The sequence below is a fragment of the Crocodylus siamensis genome, chromosome 2, assembly GCF_052110815.1.
Source record: "Crocodylus siamensis isolate JL-2025a chromosome 2, ASM5211081v1, whole genome shotgun sequence".
Lineage (NCBI taxonomy): Eukaryota > Metazoa > Chordata > Crocodylia > Crocodylidae > Crocodylus > Crocodylus siamensis.
In genome coordinates, this window is record NC_143396.1 from 272,856,832 (window position 1) to 272,874,927 (window position 18,096).

Sequence of the window (18,096 nt, forward strand, 5' to 3'; positions counted from 1 at the left end):
ATCCCGATTGTGCTTAGTGGAGCCCCGTCCCTCCCTCCCTTTTAGTGCCCGGGCTTGTGCGGGGCAACGTCTAGGCTCTTATTCGGCTGTGGGACGAGCAGGCGGCAGCCCGCGGGCCTGGTCTGCTGGTGGTTTCTGCGGAGCAACCTCAAGCCACATCAGGTCTCCCCTTCTGGAGGGGAGGGGGTGCTGTTCTCTGGCTGGGGAGGGATACTTCATCCCTCCCCTCACTTTCAAAGAGCTTTGGAGAATGAGTGGACCTGACACTAGGCTGTCCCTGCAGAAATTATTTCCACTGTGGAAGTTTATATAGTTGCGCTGAGTGTTTCTGTACTAATAAATAGCCACTCTGATTAAGTGATGTGGATTGTATTCCCCCCCTTTAGAAGGGGTGTAGATTAAAGTTTTGCAGATTGAATACCCTGCATAAAAATATGCTGACAGTTCTGGTTTGGTTTGGTTTATGGGTCCCAAGGAACAGGCTGGGATTTCATCTTTGTCTTGTGTAACTGGCTGATACTCTTTGAATTCCAACCTAAAGATTGCTTCAGTCCTTAAGCAGGTGGAAGATAACGATTTATTTAACTTCTGGACTGTTCTCAAGTATTTTTGTATGGCCACTTAAGTCTGTTCTTTGTCACAGATAGGGAAAGTGCTTTGAATTCTGTTACCTATGAAAGCTGAAATACTGTTGCAAAGGGGGAGTGGTATGGGTCTGGTCTGCTGCACAAAATGCAAATAATGTTCTGTGGGGTATTACTTCTGTGGTCAGGGTGTCTCGCTGAGAGTTAGTATCTAGAATTTTTGCTAGAAGCCTGATGCTTAATTGACAGGTAAATCTCCTTAAAATGACCTGCCTCTGAGCAGGACAACTTTTAGCATATAGGTAACTATCAAAATATCTGAGTGCTTCACTTTGTGTACCAACAAATGCCATTTAACTCTAGACAAAGGGTCGTTCTTGGCATTTGCCTGAAAGGAAAACCAGAAAGGAACTGAAGTTCACTAAATGATGGCCAGTGGTATCTGCTGTTGAAGTAACTGAAAATCAGCCATGTCTGACCCAGGGGACCACTGAGCAAACAGATTGTGGGAGCTTGCCAGGATCTGTTAGCGAGTGCAAGCATGTGTTAGAGCTCGGAATGTCAAAGTGCTTACTAGAGTGCATGTTTAGAGCAGCTTTTACATATAAATTGTTACTTGGTTTAAAATTGAGATGTTATGCATGTAATTAGTGGGCCCAATTCACCTCCCACTTAACCCTCTTACATTATGGCAACTCCATTGATTTCAGTGAATTTGCTAATTTTATAGTGAACATGAGTCTGATCCTGTCTTTCTTCTTTCAGGGATTAAATTGTACTGGAACTACTAACTGGATGAGAAATAGTTATGAAGTACCTATTTTGACTTCTTTTCTAGCAGAAAAGATTCTTTTATTTTGGAAAAAAGGTCTTTTTACCCTTTGGTTTGTGCTGCCTGGATTAATATTACCTGTTCAATTAAAGCAAGCTGTTGTGAGGTTCTCAGAATTTATTAGATAGGGTCGTATACCTCTTCTAAGGCAGATCAAATGTAAAAGCAGGTGGAGTGGCTTGTGGTCGCATGGGGAAGTCCTGAGACTTAATTGTCAAGTCTGTTTTCAGAAGTACAAAATGTATAAATGGAATCGATACCAGAGCAATTCCAGAAGAGCAAGACCAAAAACTCCAACTCCCCTGAATGGGGTAGGGTAGAAACTTACTGTTACTGTATTGTCATTGCACAAAATAGGAAGTTAGATGCTGCATGATTCAAATCTGGTTTAAATGATTGTTTTAAATCTTTCAGACAATTGAGTCAATTTAAGGAAAAACCTGTCCCCATGGATGTAAATAAACAGATCTCTACTTGTCTAGCAAGACTAGTTGTCTGATGGGCATATAATAGCAAGTTCATTAAAGATAGGCGAACAAACAAGGGAGCTGTGTCAGGCTAAAACAATGAATGCTGTATGGCTGCTCTTGGGTATTTGAATGGGGAGCAAAAATACTTTGCCTTCAAACACTGATGAGCACCAGAAATTAATTCTGCTTACTGTTTTCCACTGTTATTGAAGTAATCGTCCAGTTCCAAAGTAATACTCAGAACTTGTGTGCAAGTGCACGTTATATATCTCTTGTAAAATAGCCATATAGTAGCTGTCTGGTAGCAGTGTGCTTACAAAAGTAGCGAGAGACTCCAACCTGCTCTAGTTATATGGTCACTAAGTCAGTTTTACCACTGTTGGCAACCATTTAGGCTGGATGTGAGTTCACTTAAGCTTGCTTGGCAAGGTTCTTTGGGGAGATGTGTGATACTTTTATTAAATGAACTGAGTAGTTGTGGGGGGGAAGTTCTTAACAAGCTTTTGGGCACAGTCACCCTTCATCAGGCAGGCATAGGAAGTCTCTGCTGTTCTAAGACTCCAAGGAATGAGAGAAGCTAAAAGTGTGACAGGATGTCAGTGAGCATGTAAATGGGTAGAAATTAGAAAGACAAAAGGTAAAGTAGGGAAGTGGGGGTTAGGGAGCCAAAGGTGAGTAAGATTAAGTTTGCTTGGTGTGCTTCTCTGATATCAGAACTTGTGACAAAGTTGCTTAATTGAAATAGGCAGGAAAACCTTATGCCAGTCTTTCAAATTGGCTTCAGTGTTTTATTTATTTATTTTAATTTGGAGAGCTCTGAGATTCCTTTTTCATATGCATGGAAACATGTGGAATGTGAATTCTTACTGTTTTTACTTTAAATTTGAAACGTACATTGGCCCAGCCTTAACTTTGACTTGGTGCCTTGATGAAATTAATTGAAATAAATCACACCTCTTAGAGCTGAATAGTAAAGCTATTAGCCAAAGGGTGCTACTGAAGTAGCACAAGAGGACTTGCTGTCAGTGAGCAAGGCCATAGTTAGTTTCATAGTTTCTAGGGTCAGAAGGGACCTGAGCAGATCATCTAGTCCGACCCCCTGCCATGGCAGGAAAGAGTACTGGGGTCAAACAACCCCAGCAAGATGTGCATCTAACCTCCTCTTAAACACCCCCAGGGTAGGAGCCTGCACCACTTCTCTTGGAAGCTGGTTCCAGACACTAGCCGCCCTGACCATGTAGTAGTGCCTCCTGATAGCCAACCTAAACCTACCCTCTGCCAGCTTGTGACCATTATTCCTGGTCACTCCTGGCGGCGCTTGGGGGAACAGTGACTCCCCCAATGCCTGCTGTTCCCCCCTGACTAGTTTATAACAGGCCACAAGATCCCCCCTCAACCTTCTCTTTTGGAGGCTGAACAGGTTCAGGTCCCATAGCCTCTCCTCATAGGGCCTGCCCTGTTGTCCCCTGATCATACGAGTGGCCCTCCTCTGGACCCTCTCCATGCTGTCGACATCCCTCCTGAAATGTGGCGCCCAGAACTGGACGCAATATTCCAGCTGCGGCCTGACCAGTGCCGCATAGAGAGGGAGGATCACCTCTTTGGACCTGCTTGAGATGCATCTGTGGATGCATGACAGGGTGCGGTTGGCCTTCCTAACTGCCTCGCCACACTGCCGGCCCATGTTCATCTTGGAGCCAGTGATGACCCCCAGATCCTTTTTCGCCTCTGTGCTGACAAGAGGGGAGTTCCCTAACCTGTAGGTATGGTGCCGGTTGTTCCTCCCAAGGTGCATCACCTTGCACGTGTCTGTGTTGAAACCCATCCTATTCTCGTCCGCCCACCCTTGTAACCTGTCTAGGTCTGATTGTAGCCTGTTGCTTCCTTCCAGTGTGCCCACATCCCCCCACATCTTAGTGTTATCAGCAAATTTGAACAGGGTGCTTTTTACCCCCTCACCCAAATCACTGATGAAGATGTTGAACAGTGCGGGCCCGAGGACTGAGCCCTGCGGAACCCCACTGCCCACGTCCTTCTAGGTTGAGAAGGCCCCATCCACTACCACCCTCTGGGTGCGGCCCTCCAGCCAGTTGGCGACCCGTTTGACTGTGTGGGTGTCTACACCACAGCCCCCCAGTTTCTTAATGAGAACGGGGTGAGAGACAGTGTCAAAAGCCTTCCGGAAGTCCAGGAAGACTATATCCACTGCTACCCCTGCATCTAATGATCTGGTGATCTGATCGTAAAAGGCCACCAGGTTGGTCTGACAGGACTTGCCACTGATAAACCCATGTTGGTTGCCCCTAAGCATGCAGTCCCCTGCTGGCCCCTCCTGGATGTGTGCCAGCATAATTTTCTCGAACAGCTTGCCTAGGATCGAGGTGAGACTAACCGGCCTATAGTTTCCCGGGTCCTCCTTCCTCCCTTTTTTGAAGATGGGGACCACGTTGGCCCTCTTCCAGTCCTCCGGTACCTCACCAGAGCACCACGAGTGCTCATAAAGTTGTGCCAGGGGACTTGCAATGACCTGGGCCAGTTCCTTTAGAACTCTAGGGTGGAGATCATCCGGACGGGCTGACTTGAATACGTCCAACCCCTCCAGAAGCTCCCTAACTAAATCCTTGCTAACCCGTGGCCCAGGTGTGCCTCCCCCGGGGCCCGAGGGGGGGCCGGCGGGGAGGTGGCTGTTCTGGTCCCTACTTAGGAAGACGGAGGCAAAGAAATCGGAGGCCATGGTGAATCTTATTCTCCTGGATTTTGGGGAAAGAGAAAATACCAGGATTGCAGTTGATGGATGATGTGTGGGCTCAGTCTTCTACTAGCCAGAGCCAATATAAGTAGAGACCTACTCAAATTATGATTTCTGTGAATGCTGTGAAAAATGGTGGTTTCTGCAATTTTGCGTAGAATCACCGGGGAGCAAGGTGGATTTAGTGAAAATAAAATGGTGGCTCCCAGTAACCACCCATAGGGCAGGAGGAAGCTCCAGTCATGAAGGGGAGCAGCCAAGGCGGTAGCTGCTTCCTCCACTGTTGACTTGGCTGAGGGGTCTGCCTTTCATATGGTCCTGTCCCTCTCTGCCATTCATTGGGAAGGGGGTGGGGCTTGGTGCCCTGTTGCCAATGTGGGGGGGGGTGTCTGTGGGGGCGGAAATGAGAGGAGCCTGCCACAGTAAGTTGATGAAAATGGCAACTGGCACCATGATCGCCCCATGAAACTGCCTATCTGCCACCTCAGTTTTGGGTAGGTTCCTAGGTAAAATTGCCTGATAGATGTGATGTGGTAAGAAGAAGAAATAATATTTTTGCTTCTTCCTAAAAGCTTCCTGGTTGCATTGCAAGCAGGTTTAGGCAATAAAATGCTAATCCCTTGGTTTTACAGTGTTTGCAAAGGTGTCCTCTGTCAGTGCCTTCCTCTGCTTTGTTTTCAGTCTTTGTCCTCAGTGGGTTGGTCCTTGGGCTAGATTCTGATTGGTAGATGCGGGGGGGGAAAAATTACAATTTGCATTTTGCTGGAGCTTGATGAAACTGTGAATAGGAAGGGAGGCTTGGAACTGGTCTCCAGATTTGGGCAGGCAGCATTGAAATTGTGGCTTCACAAAGTCTTAGTGCCTTAAACAACAAGGGTCTGGTCTGCATAGAAATTGCATGTATTAAAACTAAATATCACATTTTTTGTGAAGCCCTCCTAAATAAGGAAAGCATAGAGTGGCCAAATATGATACTAAAACCACAGTGTGGGTTCAAAAATGTACATCTTTGGTAATCATAATACAGGAAACCCATGAAATGGAACTTGCACTTCAAGGATTTACACTGAGACTTGGGGATTTTAAAGGCCAATTTAAAGATGTACTCCACTTCACACTAACACATTGTAGAAGTTTTCTCCCCTCCAACATCTGCTGCTCTTTGTCATTAGGAACACAGGAACTGACGTATCTTATCCCTGACATCTAATGCACTGGCATTTGACTTGTGCTGAAGAAGAAGGGACCAAAATCTCAGTAAGTGGTAACTATGAATTAAGGTACTTACAGAAGGTTTTTATTCCCCCCCCCATGGGAGCAAGTAATTATTGGGCTATTCCTTTAAGTGTGGAGGACAGCCTTGCTTTTGCTGATGAAGACAAAGAATTGACTGTTCTATGATCCAAGAGTATTGAATCTGCCTTCAGATTTGTGGCAGATTTCAGAGGGTAATTATATATTTTAATCTGTTTAAGTGTAATTGTGTTTAGTTCTGAGTGTAAATTACACCCATCAGTAGCTCAACTGAGTTGTCTTTTTATTTGGCTCATTTCTAAACTAAAGAGTCCTCCTAAACTTGATTTTTCTTGAATTGTCATAGCTATATTGATGATTTGGAAGGTCAAAGTGCCTCTGAGTAGCCTCACAAAAGCTGGAATCAAATAGTGACAGTATTGATCTATGCAGCACTTTGTCAGTTCAAGATTCTTCCAGCAATATGATATACGAGGCTGGTTGACATGAGCAGAGGAGAGAGAACCTGTTCTCCATCTGCACTGTACGTCAAGAGTAACAGTAATGAGCAAATTGGGTAAAGAAAATAGATGAGGTAGAATGGAATTTCCATCCGCAGAAGTCTGCTGCGTAACTGGGAATTTGACACGCTGCTTTTGCTTCTGAGCACAACCAAGAATTTTTTTCTAGAAGAGAGTAGGCACAGATGCACTGTCCTAGTCTTGGTATATAGGAACAGATGTAGACTCACCATCCACTTTTCCTTTTGTCCGGGGTACTACAGAAAGCCAGGAAGTAAAAGGCGGTTGCGGTTCTGCAGTAGAACTGGAATTCATATTAATTAGCAAGCACTTGATCCTATGTGGCATATCTGTTAGATTTATCTGTTACAATATAGTATTGAAGAATGAGCTGTTTTCAAACAAAAATGTTTCTGATTTTGCAGTTATAAAGAAATCGTAGAGACAAACACATCATAAACTGTGCTGAAATGGTCTCTTCCTGAACTTGCAGAAAGCCTGAACAAATTGTTCTTGGGTGCAATTTTCCCTGTGTTTCAGTTGGGAGCTGCGGTTGCTGTAACATTTAGGGGATGCCAAAATTCTCTGTTTCTGCTGTAGACTTTTGTCTTTCTGCTATGCAGGCATTCTGGGGTTTGTTTGTTTGTTTCTGCCTGTCTTTGTGGGAACTGTCTGCTGTTTTTCCTTGCTCTCCTGATTTCTTACAATTTAATTAGATTACAGTGTATTCTCTGCTTTGTAATATTTGAGCCAGACAGTACAAGCATTTAGGGATATTGAGCAAGAGTCCAACTTGCATTTAAGAATGGAAGAACCACAGGTGCATTGGTAGATATTTCTAAAAAAAACAGTGCAGCAGGCAGTTGATGTTGAGAAGCCAAGAAATCAGCCCTCTGAAGCTCCCTGCAGATTTATCTTTTTTCAGATTTCCATGAAGGGTTGGGTGGATGTCCTTGACAACATCAGGGTTGCAGAGGCCCAAGAAGCTTTGAGACAAAGGAAAAGCAGACCATGGTAGTAAAATGTAACAGGAATAAAAGGACTTAATGGAGGTCTTAACTGTTGCACAACTCAAGGGTTCTTCTCACGGTTTGAGAGCATTTGGTACAAACCTTTGTCCTGTTTTTCCAAAGAGAATGCAGAACTAATTATAAGCCCTAATAAATGTGACAGCTTCACTGCCCCTCCCACACTGGCTGCTTCCTACTTGAGAAGAGACTTGAACAGGACAAACTGCCTTTTCAGTTTCTAGATCAACCGGATAGCTATATAAAATGTGTACAACTTAACTCTACTTTCATTCTGTTGGACAGATTGTTCTGGTACTGCCATCCCTTGAAGATGCTCTTAGGAATTTAAAGGTATCCAGCTAGGATGTGTTGCCATTGTCCAAGAGGTGGGAAACCTATAGAAGGAACGTTGAGACTTTTATTTAAGCATCTTTTCTAATACAGGTTTCCCTCGCTTTATGCCATGCATGCGTTCCTGGAAAACTGCACATAAATCAACTTTTTTGCGTAAAGGGAACCCAGTTTATAAAGTAACAAATAGGGATACGTTCCCATGGCGGTGAGATAGGAGGGCAGTGAGTCTGAGGCTGGGGCTAGGGAAGGGGCAGGTGCTTGGGGCAGGTGGCAGCCTGTTGTCATCCTGTGTGCAGATCTGGGGGTTCATGCCCCCCGGGAAGAGCCCAGCGCAGTCCCCCAGCCTGCACCCCTCCCAGTGTGCCTGTAGCAACAAGAGCTGCACCCACTAACAGTTCTGTCCACAGCTGGGGTGAGTGGGAACAACTGGAGCCCCAAGGGGCATGGGGCACAACTTGGCTTGTCTGCACTCGCCCCAGCTGCTGGATTGTGCCTTGCTGTGGTGCAGGCAGGTGGTGTTGGCTGCTCCTGGGGCCCCTGCACCAAGCGCTGGGGTAAGTGGGGACAGGTGGGGCCCTGAGGGGCTTGGGACACAGTGCAGCCTAGCAAGTGCACATAGCTGGCGTTGGCCATTCCTAGGGGTGCTGCAGCAAGGCTGGGGTGAGTGGGGACAAGTTGCGCCACTCCCCATGGCTCTACTTGTCCTCAGTCACCACAGCCTGTGCTGCAGTGGCCCCAGCGGCGGCAAATGCCAGCTGCCTGCACCACAGCATAGCGTAGCTCAGGGGCTGGGGTAAGTGGGGCCCTGGCCCCATGGCCCTTTCCCATCCCCCCACAGACTTACCTGCTTTGGGAGGGGGGAGGGGAGAAGTGTGCCTATACTGATTGTGTAAGAGTGAATTTACCTCACATATAACTAATTTTGGGTATAAAAAGGGTCATTGCATAAGAGCAAATTCACATATACAGAGCCTGCATAAGCAAAGGAAACCTGTACGGTCATCAGCAGAGACATCTGGCTCCATTTTGGGATGCCCAACATGCCAAGTATCGTCTTGCAGTGTCCTTTTGATCTCTTAAAGGAGGTGTCTCTTCCTTTACTCAAGTTACTCTTTAGATAGCAGCCACATAAAGCAGATGAATATAGGAATTGGAAGCCCTCTCTAGCGCCCTGCATTTTTTTCATGGGGCTAAAGTGGATGGAGCTAACCTGGTATTCCTCTGCAAAGTCAACTCCTATACAGGGCTGGCTCACCTATCCTGCAGAACCGGCAGCCACAGGGGGCCCCGCAGCTAAGCGGCCATGCCCTGCTTGCCCCCCACCCCCTGCATCCTGTTTAAAGGGCTCAGTGCAGGCAGGGATCCTCTTCCCAGCTGAGCAGGGGAGGAGTCCCTGGCTCTGTTCTGGCCCCAAGGAGGAAACCCAGGCATCCCCAGCATGTGCTGCCTCCACTCTGCACCCCGCACAATACAGCCCATGTGCATGCAGCCCCCCTGCCCCAACTATTATTTTTCAGTGAGTTTATATTGCAATTAATTGTAATTTTGATTTTTTTTTTTGATGGATCGGGGTGGCCCCCAAAACTATATCTTGCGGGGGGCCCCAAAAATTGTGGGGCAGCCCTGCTGCTATATAGCATGTAAACTGTGGGAAATGTGGCGGCCCTGTCTCAAGCCAGAAACTGGGGCGTACCTTTTATGTGGTCACAGCGCTAAACTGCTATTCAGTCCTGAATTGTTCAGGAAGTGGATCTGCTGCACTTCTCATACAGATGTGAAAGAAAATGTTGGGTCTCTCTCAATCAGGCCCAACTCTCAATCAGCCCCAACTCTAGGGTATGTCTTCATTGCAGGGTTAATTTAGGTCAGGGGTTGGCAACCCCCAGGATGTGTGCCAGAGCATGGCATGTGATGCCATTTTGCTTGGCATGCCACATTTGGCCTAGACTCTGGGCAACTGTCCCTGGCCACAGAGACTGGGTTGCTCACAGCAGGTGGCAGGGAGACTGCAAGCCCTGCTGTGAGTAGCCTGGGCTCTGCAGCAGGCAGTTGCTGTCTAGAGCCCAGGCCAGATGTGGCAGGCAGCTGGGAGGTTGCAGCCAGTCTGGAGCCCCCACCCAGCTCCATGGTAGTGCTGTCTGCATGCACTTTGCGTGCACATGACAGGGAAGGGGCTGGAGTTCCATTGCCCCCAGCCCCTTCTCTGCTGTGCACACCAAGGCATGTGTGCAGCTGCTGCTGCCATGGAGTCCAGGCTACTTGCAGCAGGTGATGGGCAGGCTGCAAACAGGTGCACTTGGAGCTCTGGCCTGGCTCCATGGTTGGTGATATCTGCATGCACATCTCGGTTTATGGTGAGGAAGGGGCTGGGAGCAGCACAGCCTCAGCCCCTTCCCCACCATGCTCCCTAAGGTGCACATTCAGCTGCTGCCGGTGTTAAGCTGCGCTGAGTTTGTGTGCCCTCATACAGGCTTGTGGCTGTCTGCTGTGAGCAGACTGGGATTTGCTCAGCCCATCCCTGATCCCTTGCTGTTTCTTTTGCAGTGGGGGTTATGTGCCCACTGCTTGGGCTTCCCTTGGGATGTGCCCTGTACTCTGTCTTGCTGTGCCCATGTCTGGTGGTCAGCAGCAGCTATCTCTTGTCTTTCCCTCCACTCCCATCACGCTGCTCCTATTTGTTTGGGGCGGGGGGGGGGGGTGCATTTCTTTGAATGCTGGCTCCCTATCTTCATTCTGTGTGTGGGGGGGGTGTGGCTGCAAATGTTTCCCTTTCTCCCCATGCCATTTTGTATGTGTGTGTACTCTGTGCCTTTGCTCAGCTGATGCTTTGTGATTTGGGGAAGGGGGCTTGCTGGAAGGCTGCTGAAGTTGCTCCCTGGAGGAGTTCTGGGTGGGGGACAACAGCCTGCCCCTGGAACAGCTCTTTTTTCCCCCCCATATGGAGGTGGTGATCCAGCTAGAGCCCAGGTTCCTTGCAGCAGGCAACCCCTGAAGCTGCAAGCTGTTGCACCAGGGTCTGGAGCCCTGACCTTGCTCATTGCTGGCAGCAGCTTGTGCATGCACCTGAGGAGGTACCATGGTAGGGGTGGAAGAAGGGGCTGGGTGTGCTGCTGTAACAAGATTAGGTCCTTTGTAGCTCCCTTGCCCTGCACCCCTGGCATGCCACCATCTTTGAAGTCCAGGTTGCAGGGTTTTTTGGCACTGTGGTCAAAAATGTTGCTGACCCCCTGGTTTAGGTGATAGGCATCCATATTAGCTGTATCTGTGTGTAAGCAGACATTGTAAAGGTGTTGTTACATGGTATACTTGGATCAGGGGTATGGCCAGGTAAGCAGTGCTGAGCCACCAGACCAAACCATAGCTCAACCCTGTGTTCCAGTGCATGTCCTGAAGCAGCCAGATTGGGCACTGTGTGCAGCTTCATCCTGCTCCAGCCTCTCCAGGGCTGCATTGTATAACCCCAGAGTTACTCCACTGATAATACTGATCTCTGACACTCCTGACTTAGACCATACTAACGACACTTAAAACATGAGTGTCTGTGTATTAAGGCACAAAAATTTGTGCCACTTAGGGTGAGGGTTATCTCTGGGTTGTGCTATGTAGGTGGTGTTGCAATAACAGCATTCTGCTCCCATGGAAAGAAAGCAAGCAATTTGGGCCCTCCAGGATACATTGCTCTTGGCCCTCCTCTCACCCTGCCCTTTTCTCTGGACTATCTATCCGCTCTCCTGAGCTTACTGCCGGGGGTAGTACAGCCTTGGGGGCAGGTGAGGCCCTGCAAATACTGGGAGGATGGTTGCAATGGCAAGAAGATGGAACGGGGGAGCCCCCAACCTTCCCTGGCTGCACCTTTTACCAAGTTGGTTGAAAGCTGTGGAAAAGTTCAATTCATTGCAGTTATTCAAGGCTCACTGAAATTTCCCCACACTGCTGGGTTTCCTTTGGTCAGGTGGCTTGATTGGGGCTATGGGTTACCTCCTTACCTCCCCCATTCCTGTCCTAGGGGTGCAGGGGGTAAAAGAAGGCACTGCAATGGGGACACTGGAAGCTGGAGTATGAAGCTGCTGGAGTTTAGTATGGTGGGACCACAGAGCTGCAGAGAAGTATGCTTCCCCACTCTGCAGCTCTGTGCTCCACCCTTGTTAAAGAGGCTCCATGCTGGCTGTATAGTTTAAAGCAGTGTTTCTCAACCAATGGGCTGCAACCCAAAAGTGGGTCACAAGAATATATGAAAGGGTCATGAGCAAACTTTAAAAATGGTTCAACAGACTTATAAAATGAAAAATGTGGGAAACCGTGTTTCTTCTCTTGCAAACTCAGTTCCAGGCTGCTAGTTTCTCCCCCCTGGCTCCACACACTCACCTCCTGCCCCACAGACTAAGGGACTGTGGCACACTAAGGGGCTGTGAGTCAGGAGTGAGGGTTACTAGGTTAGGACTGGGCATCAAAGTTTACACATGGGTCCTGGTATAAACAAATTTGAGAATCACTGGTTTAAGGCAGTGGTTTTCAATTTTTTTATTTTCATTTGTTGACCCCTAAAATATTTTGAATGGAGGTGTGGGCTAAAATATTTTGAATGGAGTTCTGGCATTGTTTTGCAGTATATGTGGAAGAACTAACCTGTCTTTCTAGTCACAGTGGACTGTGGGTTATCTATATTCAAATATTTAAGCTGTGTCCATACTTCAAAGCAGTTGAGTTATCAGACTTAATGAAAGCTTGCTTGGGCTTTACCTTTATAGCCCCAGGCAAGCCAGGTAGTCTATGTTGAAAGCACCATTAGGGTGGCAGGTTATGGAGCTTGTTTGAGTAAGAACTTAGTTATCTCTACAGTGCACACCTCCCAGAAGAGTAGTACTAGTCTTTTGGAAAATACACAGCTTTTCTGAAAGTTTCTCCTAAAAATCTACCTACTGATCTTCTGATGCTATTGATATAACGCTTCAGTTCTGGTAAGAGACTGAACTGCAGGCTGTGCAGTCCGTGTCTCAAAACTGCATGCCAGACAGTTATTTCAATTCATTATAGGCCGGGGTGGGCTGCATGTGGCCCACTAGGCCATTCTGTCTGGCCTGTGGGGTCCCTAAAAAATTTAGAAAATTAATATTTATCTGCCCCCGGCTGCCTGTCATGTGGCCCTCTATGGCTTGCCAAAACTTAATAAGCAGCCCTCTGCCCGAAATAATTGCCTATCCCTGTTGTAGGCTATACTAGAAAGTTTTTTCCCCTCTGTATATATGATGTGCCTAAATTGAATGTAAAAACTGTAATAAGTATTTCTGCATCTGAAAAAAAAATCCTTACGCCAATTTTCATGTATGTTGATCACATTGGTAAAGGGGAGCCATAATTGTTACTTGTGTGTTACAAAACAGTTTTCATGATTTGTGGTTGGCACACTTATAGTTGTTCATATTTTATTTGTAAGACTTCATGTAGGATGCAGTTTTCATCATATCTGTAGAAGTAAAATCTCACTTGATAAACTTCTTAGAGGGAGAGGTATGTCAGTGAGGTAACTGACCTTGAAGCAGCAAGAAAGTGTGTAGGTATGTGTAGGTCTCGAGACTAGCAGAAAAGAACTTGAGGTGGCATGGTGCGTTTCCTGCTAAACCTAGTGCTGGGGTCAGCAAGGTGTGGTGCGGCCACTTGAACTGAACTTGGCTCCAAGTGCATGCCACTTCCAACCCAGCCTGCACAGCTGCTGGAGCCACAGCCCCTGCTGCCCAGGCAGAGCTCCTCCCTCTTGAAATACACAGAAGCCCTGTGTCTGTGGGCCAGATGAAATGGCTCTGCAGAATTGTAGACCCCTGGTAGTGCATCTGATTTAGAGGAGAATGTGAAAGTTACATAAAACAGCTCAAATAAGTTTGGGGAGTTTGCAGAATTGTTCAACCCAGATGTAGACATAATTCATTCCAGCCAAAGGATTTGGGACAAGCTGTAACAACTTAGAAGTGCATAAAATTTATGGGAAGGGTATGGTTTAAAACCAAAAAGAAAAAAAGAAAAAGAAGAGACTCCCCTGTTAAGCATGTTATAAATGTTATTCAAATATTGTACCTCAGGCTGCTAACCATTTGAGGAAAAACATGGCTGTTAAACTTGAGGTTTATCTGCCTGCAATTTTGGAACTAGGATGGTGGATCTTGCTGCCTGTGCTATAAAACTGAGATGCTTAAAAGCAAAGGCTAAGTTTGAGTTCTTTGAACAATTATCAAACAATTCTTTGAGCAATTGTTTTTCAGTACTGTTCAAGATGAAAATACAGAAAATGAAAGTTGTTAGGAATAGAAAGCAATATTTGAGAGAATCACCTTTCTTGCTGCTTTTTGGTTTTATGTGGACAATAGGACTTGTTGATTTGTAGTTTTTTTGTTTGTTTTCTTACCAAAAGAAGAGATGAGGCTTAATGAGAGAGTTTATTCCCCTTCTTTCATCACTGAACACGTAAGAGCACTGCTATTTGATCTGGTAGATCAGATTAAACCCCCAAACTAGCAGTAACATTTCTAGAAATAGCTCAGTGGTATAGATTGAAAGAGGCCATTCCAAATTAGAGAGCACTGTCCTTACTTTGGTATGTTTCTTCTTCAGTTTGTGTGCACACCTTTTTTAACAACTTTACGTAATGTAGGTCTTTTAGTCCTCTTTTGCCTAATTTGCTGAGCAGTAGGTGGCTATGGAAGAAATACAGTAAAAAGTAGCAAGTAATAAGAATAACCCTAACATATCCTTCCCTATTCCTCTTACTGTTTCTATATTCTTGACATTTGTACCCCAACTATTACATTTTCCCCTGTAGTTCCTTTGCCTTGCCTTGTTTTCTGAATATTTGTGGAGCTATACCTAGTGCCCTGAGGTTGTGCTTTTCATCTCTTTAGTCTTTCTAAATTTTAGCTGCAAAATGGAATTTGATTTCATTCTAGGAAGCTGTGGCTTTTTTTTTTCTTTTTGACTTGCTTGTACTACAGAGGCAGCTTGGGAGAGTAGCACTACGCAAGTGAAACAGGACAGTGGGAATAGCATTACAGTACCCAGGGTGTTATTTCTGACTTGCTTTGTGAGCTCAGATAGAGTATAATTACTGGAGTAGGTAAAGATGTCCCATGTTTACCAGTATTTCATTAACCAGATTGTTACTCCTGTTTTTCAGAAGGCTCTTTGTAAACTGGAGTGGGTGAAAAGAAGGGAGATGGCTCTGGGTTTCTGATGCTATTAGCTTGAACTCTGCAATAATGAACACTCGGAAACAGACACCTCGGCTCCTCTCTAGAGCGAAGACGCCACTTGGCTCCCTTTGAAATATCTAGGGTAGCAGTTGGCAACATTTTTAGGTTGCGGGCCAGAGTGACCCAGTTGGGGTCAGAGGCATGTGGATAGGCAGGCTCTAGGACCCAGGCACTGTTACCACTTCTCCTTGTGGAGGCCTGAGAAGAGTGTGAGTTGCCAACCCCTAATGTAGGGAGAAAATATGGTAATATTGCCCTTTCCACAGGCTTGGGGAACAGGCAGGGCAGCAGCAGGGTCATGCCTGCTTGTCTGTTTCTTACTCTGATGGGAGTAAGAAACTCAAAGAAGGGAGCTGCTGAGCTGGCAGGGAGCAGTACTCCCTTGTCAGCTTTCAGATCAAAGACCTGAATTATCCCTATCCTTTATTTACAAAATGGGGTTGGGAAGAGGGAACCCAGTCTCTTCTATGCACAAGGTGAGAGAGAAACCCGTTGATATGATAGAGTTTCTTTGTAGGACATGAAGGAAGGTCTTGAAACCTGTAATTTGTTGCAAATGCCTTTGGAATGGCAGATCTGGTGACCATAGTTAAGGTGACCATATGTCCCAGTTTTCATTGGCTGTCCTGGCTTCCCAGCCGGTTGATGAAGCAAAAGTTCTGGATTCGGTTGCTGCCACCCTTTTTGCATGACCTGGCTCCTGCTGAGCAGTGCTTGGAGGGGAGGGGGTGCGCCAGGAAAGGAGGCCAGGGCCAGAACTTGGGCATCTGCATGGAGAAAGCCAGGATGGTTGCCTACCCCTAGCAGCCTCCTGCCCTGTTACTGTGGCTGCTGCTGAGGCCTGGACTGCATGTAGCGACTGCAATCTGGGCTGGATGCTAGTGGCAGGGGGAGGGACTGTTTCTAGCCCCCCCCCCGCCCCGGGGTCCCTTACCCCATTCTGGATTCCTTTAACTACAATATGGTCACCCTACCCATAGTGCTGTTTCTTTTGAAGCTTTGCTTTCAAAACTTGTCTCAAGAGCATGACTGTGTGTGCATAGGTTAGCACAACATGCTCTTTCTCGTGCATTTACCTAACCATTCTTTTGTATTGGCATGGTAGAAGAGACTCTTGGAGAACTTTGGAGAGAGATATGGACTGATCTGTAAAGCATCCTGAAGTGTTTTAAGCAATTGAGTGCAACAAGGAAAGCCTGAAAATTCTTGAGAAGGGTGAACAAATTGCTGATTGCATTCATTGGGAGAGAAAAGGGGGTGACCAATGGTGCCATAAAATAGTGAAGTTAGGAAGTGGATTGGGTGTGAAACGCTGCAAAAGGAAGGATTGGAAATCTCTCTGCAGGGAAGGAGGGAATGATGTAGCAGAATGACTGAGCAGGTAGATGGTCAGTGTGGTGTGTTGAATGGAGCTGAAAAAGGCATAATGGATTACAATCACAAAGATGAGACATGGAAAGAGGAAAGGTTGGTTCTTCACAATCATATGTAAGAAGGGGCAAGTCTTGGAGAGGCACAGCCAAACAACATGTAAAGAAAAGATGAGGTTGAAGAGAGTGCCTATTTATTGCCTTTCATGGTTGGTATTATTCCATTATTCCCGCTCCTGTTATCAGTGACTAGTTCTGGCTTTGTTAGGTGTAACTTGGGTATAGGGTTGGATGCTGGCAGATGTCCAGAATGGAGCATACATACCCTTCTGTTAGTGACTTGTCTTCTAGATTCGTGCTAGTAAACTGGGATGCAGCAGCACTCCAGGGTGCTCTAAAGTCCTTTTAACGGTGCTCTGGGGTGCCCTTCTCTGGGTGGCCCTAGTCTGTGCGTATCTACAGCCCAGGGGTGTGTGTGTGTGCGTCTTGCCCAATTTGACACGAAGGTTGGTGTGGACTTCTCACTTGCTCTGTGCTGGGCCTGCCTGCCACACCCTGAAGGACATGGCCAGCTGATTCCACATCAGTTCTTCTTGGGTCTGCATGATGGCTGTCTGTCTGAGTTGGGGACTGCCAAGCTAATATAGCCAGGTTCAGTCCCCTCTACACCCCCATTCCCTACCCTAGTCTCTGCTTCCCAAAGGCCCCCTCCTCCCTGTGTGCTGGGTGGGCAGTCTGGAACCGTGTCCCTGTCAGCTGGGCATACCCAGCATTCAGGTCCTACCCAGCATCCAGGCATCCCTGGATTCCTTCCATTACAGCCATGAGGCTCTGGTGTGTTGGGGGTGGGGAGATGGGATTGCCCTGGAGTTAATTAAGGGAAGAAAATGGCCCACTGGTCCCTGGTACCCAGCAGTGCCATGTCTAGGGAATTCATGTGCTTCACTGGGAGCAAACTGCACAGGGCTGGCCAGAGCCAGGGAACGTTCCCCACTGGCAGCCTGAAGAAATTTTATACTATTGCAGTATAACAATTTAATTAATTGTATATTAATTAATGATGCATTTATAAAGTCTGTATTATAATATTTATACTGTATTTATATTGGTTTTGAAAAGGGTGCTGCTAAATTGTGAAAACTTGCAAAGGCTAGAAGTTATTAAAATGCTCTGCCGGATCCTCAGTACAGTAAAAGCCTTGTTATCCTGCATTTTACTAACTGGCATTTCTATTTAACTGGAATTTCTGGGGGGAGGGGGTTCGCATGCTGCTGTTTCCACCCTGTGTCTCAGGTAACCAGCATTTTTTAGATTACCAGCACCCCCATTCTCCACTCATGCCAGAAAACAGGGCTTTTACAGTATTTTGCCTTTCAGGATACATTCTGGACAAGTAACATATTTATACACTTCCACATTGCATGTAGCTTGTAATATGTATGCATTACTTTTAGTACGTTTTTACTTTGTTTTCTTTAACTTTTGTTAGGTTTGGACATGCATCTGAAAATTGCGTTGCTGTCTTCTGCGCTTTCCTGTCACCCCACCTGAAAGTGTGCTGTGTATGTGCAGTTTGCAAAATTGTTCTGATTCCTTTAGGTTCTTGCCAGGTGAATTGGAAGTGGCTGGTAAACACCAGGGTAAATTAGAGTAGAAATGTAGCAATGGCTAACTTGGCATTTAAAAAAAATCCTGCCTACTTAAGATTTTGCCTGGTATTTGAGCTTATGTATAC

General features: G+C 46.5%; 1 protein-coding gene and 1 long non-coding RNA gene across 3 annotated transcripts in view; both read left to right on the top strand.

Moving 5' to 3' along the window:
* YY1 (YY1 transcription factor) overlaps positions 1 to 18,096 on the top strand; it is a 41,316-nt gene that overhangs the window by 1,553 nt on the left and 21,667 nt on the right. The window lies entirely within an intron of this gene.
* LOC149872203 (uncharacterized) lies at positions 3 to 17,839 on the top strand. The gene is made up of 3 exons (XR_016440367.1): positions 3 to 162; positions 5,808 to 5,892; positions 7,703 to 17,839. It is a non-coding gene; the product is annotated as an uncharacterized LOC149872203 (long non-coding RNA).